The sequence below is a fragment of the Prosopis cineraria genome, unplaced genomic scaffold, assembly GCF_029017545.1.
Source record: "Prosopis cineraria cultivar Desert tree isolate PC_DT_omini unplaced genomic scaffold, ASM2901754v1 PC4, whole genome shotgun sequence".
In the NCBI taxonomy this organism is placed as follows: domain Eukaryota; kingdom Viridiplantae; phylum Streptophyta; class Magnoliopsida; order Fabales; family Fabaceae; genus Prosopis; species Prosopis cineraria.
In genome coordinates this window covers 31,865,812-31,872,462 of record NW_026555335.1, presented here as the reverse complement: position 1 = coordinate 31,872,462, position 6,651 = coordinate 31,865,812, and positions in this window count along the sequence as shown.

Below are 6,651 nucleotides of genomic sequence, written 5' to 3'. Positions count from 1 at the left end.
AACATTAGTATTGGCCTCCTCTTCTTCCTCTAGAAAGCTCTTTTGGAATATCTAATACAAGAATAGCTCAATATGGTAGATCCTAAAGTCAATCTAATCAAGTTGGCTCTGGAGGCCCTCACGCATATTCTGGACAAGTGCTATGAGGTTACTCAATGTAGGCTCAACATTAGGTGGATCAATATGCCTCAAGCCATCTGTAGCTTGTTCTGGCATGTCTCTTGGTCCCTCAATACATCAAATTTCTTTGTAATTGAACTTTGGCAAAGGAGGGAGCATAATGTCCTTTGGGTAAATGAAAACCTCCTTTTTTAAGCACACTTGAGTAATCAAGTATGGGAATCCAACTGCCTACATGCGATTTCTGCTTTTGAGCAACTCTTGCATGTACTTAAATATGATCTTTGGAAAGTCTACAGGTTACCTCATCATCAAAGTATACAGAAAGGCAGCTTGATCAATAGTCACATCACTCATGTGAGTCACTAAGATGACATTAGATGCTAAGAAATGCCACCATATATGAGTTGTCCTATTTAGATTACAGTACAAAATGCTCTTGGAATTGCCATAAGTGTCATGTTGCCAAATATTTTTTTTTAGGGAGGCATAGCACTCGGACTATGTCATCAAATGGCAATTGATTTCTATCATTCTTGTAAATGGTATATTAGCACTCGTCTATTATAGCAAGGTTGTACACCTTTTAAAATATGTCCACAATGATCTCTACCCATTTTCCCCTTATCTTGCATCACAATGTATCTTTATAGGCAGTATAGGCATAGTAAGCTTCGACGAGCGGCTAGGAGACATGGCTCCATTCATGAATGAGGCTAATGGCATGATATACATCATGCAAATCATTGTAAAATTTTTTAGACCATCTCAATGGGAAAGTTCTTTCCTGGATAATTTTTTGCTCCTTTAAATGTTGATCAAAATAATCTTGAATTGCAACAGTGGCAAAGCGGGTTTTATCCTATCTCGATGCCTTAAAGCTTTCACCAACCTTAGTAACTTTGGCTTTTTTAGAAAGTTGGATACTTTTCTTACCCATGGCCTGCAAGAAAGCATACAATGCAACACCATAAAGCAACAACTAGCAAAAGAACAAAACTTTAAACTAGAACGAACAAGATTAACTGAAGCTAGCACAAAATAGCACTTTGCACAACATGTTTAAATGAGGTCTAACATCTACATAAATATATTTGAACTTAGTTAAGGATACAAAACATGAAGAGCAAAACCAAGTCTAAAATAAAGAGGCATGAGAGTGAGTGCTGAGCATGAATCACAATCATAAGCTCAAGTTAAACAATGAAAGTGACTAACAAAATAAATTCAGCTCATTTATATGTAAAGCAACACATTTAATTATCAATATTTCAAAATAGAAATTTTTCCAATCTCAACACCAAATGCTCAAATTCCTAATGTGATGCTTAGATAATAACTCTCAAACTAAGATCTTCAAGCATGAGTTGTTCAATGCAATCAATAATTATAACCTCAGTTAAGACTAAACTTAGCAACTAAAAGACCTTAGCAGAATAAGTTGCTACAAATATCAACAACAAAATTTTCACCAATGAAATTCCTTACTCCTCAAATAGTCAGCTCACATCATGGAGATTTCATGGACAATGGTATTTAAATCTTGAAACAAACTACAAGGAATTTGGAATTTCTTAGTGAATAAGATACTCAAACTAGAACATAATTTCATAAATTCCTCTATCACAATTCAGTCAATACAATCAAGAATCAAGTCACATAACCAATATTAAAAGCTCCATGCTATTATCCTCAAAACAAAGTTTTTGTTGTCACAATTTCTCAACTCATTTGAAATCAATTCTAATTACAAAATCAAAGTTTCAAAACTTAATGCTAAAATATTTCAGTTAACAAAACCACATGAATGCACATAATTTAGAAAGAATGTGTGCCTTAAAGCACAAAGTGAGAATACGATAAGGAAAGGAATGAAGAAACTCGAAATAGTGAGCTCTATGGCAGAGATTATGAGAGCAATTTTAAACCCAGCAAAAGCATAAATCAAAGCTTTACTCAGCAAAGAAAGGAGACTTTGAATTCATAACAGTAGAATGCACATAATAGCTGATGGGCAACGATGAGATTCAAGGCACTTCAATCTTGAAAAAGCTTAATAGAAAAGGGAGATTACTCTGACTGAACCAGCTTCAAATGAAGTGCCATTCCGAGTAAATGATGAAGGTGAAAAGCGATAGGGAATACGATATAGGGTAAAAAGCCTATAGGTGACCAACATCAAAGGTAATGGTTGGGGAAGCTTGTCATTTACAGACAAAGGAATAATGGATTTAAGAAGGAAAGAGATGACGGTAAGGACTTGCTCAAGAATGATAATCATGAACCAAGGAGCAGGTTTATGGCTATAAGCAAGACAATAGTGAAGACATTAACAGTGCACAGAGATCGAGCGAGATAAGACTCACGGTTCAACGATTCAAAAGCAGCAAAAGCATCTTAGAGCTCCATAAATAGCTATGGTGAAAAGGAGGTGACAATAACAAAGGCAGGGAAAATGATCATGTAGCTATGGTGACCAATGAAGGTGAGAGAGGAACTCAAAACGATGACAGAATAATAGCAACGATGCATACCAACAGGGTCAATAGCAAAAGATGAGGGAGATGTAGTGGCGACTAGTAGAAATGAAGTAGGGATGCGATATTAGAGATAAGCTTAGGTCTTTGTGAGTAGAGCAGGGATACGATGACGTTTGAGGGGCTATAGCTTGAATGAAAATGGAAAAATGAGGAGGAAGCAATGGCTGTCGGTAAAGGAAAGGGATGTCGTGGGTGTTGGTGGAAATGATTGAACTGGAAGTAAGGGAGTAGAGTTGGAAGCCACTGTGGCTATAGAGAAGAAAAGGATGAATCAGAGATGACGTACAGGACTTGAGGGTTCAAATAGATTTTTAAGATTTTTTTTTAAGGAAAATGCTACAGAACACAACAATACTAGAGGAAGAAAGGGGAAAACATATTTATTAATATTATATAAATTTTTGAAAAATAACCCAAAAAAAATTCATAAGCCTAAAGTCATGACTTTCAAATCAGGTTTACTTTGAACACCCAAAGTCGTGACTTTTGTTAGAACTTTTGATAGCAAAATTCTATAACATTCTATTTTCAAAAATTTAATTTAGTTACCCTTTAAAACCTCTACAAAAAACTAAATTCACTCTAAAATTAATCTCTAACCATCACCTATCAACCAAAAATAATTTTTTTAAATTAAAATGCAATCAACCCTTAAAAAGAACCAACCATTTTTCTAGAAATCAAGCCACAAAAATTTGCATTCACTTCAATAAGCTCAAAATAATTGCCAAGACAAGTTTATAAGCATAAAAATAACTTAAATAGCTTGACTTTCCTAAAATTTTCCCTTCTCTTAGAATCTTTTAGTCTTTTGCCACATCTCTTGCTTCTCCAATGGCTCACACTTCCTCATATCTTCATTTTAACCTATAAAAAACATAAGATCACACATAACTTTACCAAAACAACTAAACTATAAAGGAAAATTCAAAAGAGAAAGTTTAGAGCTTGGGTTACTTCCCAAGTAGCACTTATTTTATAGTCATTCAGCTTGACTCTTCTCTTCTTCAAGAGGCATCAAATAAATGCAAGGTAACCACTTCTCGGTCTACCTCACTATCCCAGTAATGCTTTAATCGTCACTTATTAACTTTGAATCTTTCTTCTTCAATGCTCTCCAGCTCAACAGCACCATGATTTAAAGCTTGGACCATAATGAGTGGTCCTAACCATTTAGACCTAAGTTTGCCAGGAAATAACCTCAATCTAGAGTTGTATAAAAGAACTTTTTAGCCTGGCTTAAATGTTTTACACAAAATTCTCTTATCATGTCATCTCTTTGTCTTCTCCTTGTATAGCCTAGTACTCTCATAGGCATTGAACCAAAATTCATCAAGTTCATTTAGTTGAAAAAGTCTCTTTTCACCCATGACTTTAGAATCAAAGTTGAGCTTTTAGATAGCCTAATAAGCACCATGTTTTTTAGCTCTATGAGTAGATGACATGCTTTTCTAAACACTAACTAGTATAAAGACATGTCAATAGGAGTTTTGGAAGCTGTTCGATAAGCCTACAATACATCATCAAGTTTGGTGGGCCAATCATTTCTTGTCACTCTTACTGTCTTCTCAAGTATCTTCTTAATTTCTCGATTAGAAATCTTAGCTTGCCTATTAGTTTAAGGATGGTAGGCAACTGCAACCTTATACTTGACAACATATTTCCTCAAGAGAGATTGAAATTGATTGTTGCAAAAATGAGTACCATTATCACTCATAATGGCTCTAGAATGCTCCAAAGTGGGTGAAAATATGCTTCTTCAAGAACTTAAGCACCCTTTAGCATCATTGGTGGGAAATGATGTTGCTTCAACCTATTTTGAGATATAGTCTACAGCAAAAAGAATATATTAATTGTTAAAAGACTTGAAAAATGGTCTTATGAAGTCTATGCCCCACACGTCAAATAATTCAACCTCAAGCATGTTGTTAAGTAGCATTTCATTCCCTTTTAAGATGTTATCCATTTGTTGGTACCTATCACACTTCAATACAAAGTTATATGCAACTTTGAATAAAGAGGGCCAATAAAAATCACTTTACAAGATTTTAGATGCTGTATTGTCACCCTCAAAGTAGTCTCCATAATCAGAAGAATGACAACATCTTAGAATTTCTTGTTGCTTATACTCAGGAATATACTTTCTAATCATTTGGTTGGCATATTGGTGAAAAAGATAAGGTTTTTTCTAAAAATACAACTTAACATCATGGAGAAACTTCTTCTTTTGATGAAACTTCAACTCAAAGAAAAGATGCCACAAACAAAATAACTGACAATGTTTGCATACCACGGTGTTTGAATGTTATGAACCTTGAAGAGTTGCTCATCAAGAAAAGATTCATCAATAGTAATATTAGATTTAAGTTGAGCATTAGTACTCAACCTAGAGACATGATTTTCTACTTGATTCTTAGTACTCTTCCTATCAACAATCTCTAAGTCAAATTCTTGTAAAAGTATTACCTATTAAATTAACCTTGCCTAAGATTACTTCTTATTAAATAGGTTCTTCAAACCTAAATGGTCGGTGTAAATTGTCACCTTAGCACTCACTAGGTATGATTTGAACTTGCTAAAAGAAAACACTACTACAAGTAGTTCTTTTTTAGTTCTGGTGTAGTTTTCTTAAGCATTATCAAGTTTTCTGCTAACATAGTAGATTAGGTGAAAAACTTTATCTTTCTTTTGACTGAGTATCACACCCACAAAAAAGTCGCTAGCATCACACATCACAATGAAAGGCAAACTCCAATCAGAAGCCATCATGATAGGTGCAGACATAAGTCTTTTCTTCAACTCTTCAAATGCTTTCAAGCATGAATCATCAAATTTAAATTCAACATCTTTTTCAAGAAGAGTATAAAGAGCCTTGACTATTTTAGAGAAATCTTTGATAAAGCAATAGTAGAATCCTGCATGGCTAAGAAATCTCCTCACATCTTTGACATCAGTAAGTGGAGAAAGTTGCTCAATCATAGAAATTTTTTCTTTATCAACCTCTAAACCATTCTTGGAGACTCTATGGCCAAAAAATATGCCTTTCTTAACTATAAAGTGGCATTTTTCCCAATTCAAGACCAAGTTAGTCTCTTCACATCTTTTTAACACATTGGCCAAGTTGATCAAGCAATCATCATAAGAATCCCCAAAAATCGTGAAGTCATCCATGCAGACTTCTATAGTGTGCTCAATCATATCAGAGAAAATTACTATCATACACCTTTGAAAAGTGGCTGATGTATTGTATAACCCAAAAGACATGTGCTTGAAAGCAAAAGTTTCATAAGGACAAGTGAATGTTGTTTTTTCTTAATCCTCTAGAGTAATGGCAATTTGATTATAGCCCAAATATCCATCAAGAAAGTAAAAGAATTCCCTTCTAGCTAATTTGTCAAGCATTTGGTTGATAAAGGAAAGAGAAAAATGACCTTTCCTAATGGCAATATTTAGCTTTCGGTAATTCATACATACTCTCCATCCAATAATAGTACGGTTAGGAATTAACTCATTATGGGTGTTAACCACTACAGTCATGCCTCTCTTTTTTAGAACACATTAGAATAGGCTCACCCAAGAGCTATGAGAGATAGGATAAACAATGCCCGCATCAAGCCATTTTAATATTCCTTCTTCACAACTTCTTTCATAATTGGATCCAATCTTCTTTAATGTTCTACAGAAGCTTTATGATTATCTTTAAGAAAAATCTTATGCATGCAAATTGAAGGGCTAATACCATTTATGTCGGTAATAGTCTACCTAATAGCTCTTTGATGAGCTTCTAAGACTTCCACAAGTTGCTCTTCTTATTGTGCATTTAAGTCTGTAGCAATAATCACTGGTAAGGTGTTGTTGGCTCCCAAATAGACATACCAAAGATAATAAGGTAATATCTTCAACTTAAGATATGGTGGCTCTTTAATAGAGGATTTCAAAGATGGTCTATCAAGAGAAGATAAATCTAGAGATTCAAACTAGACACAGTTTC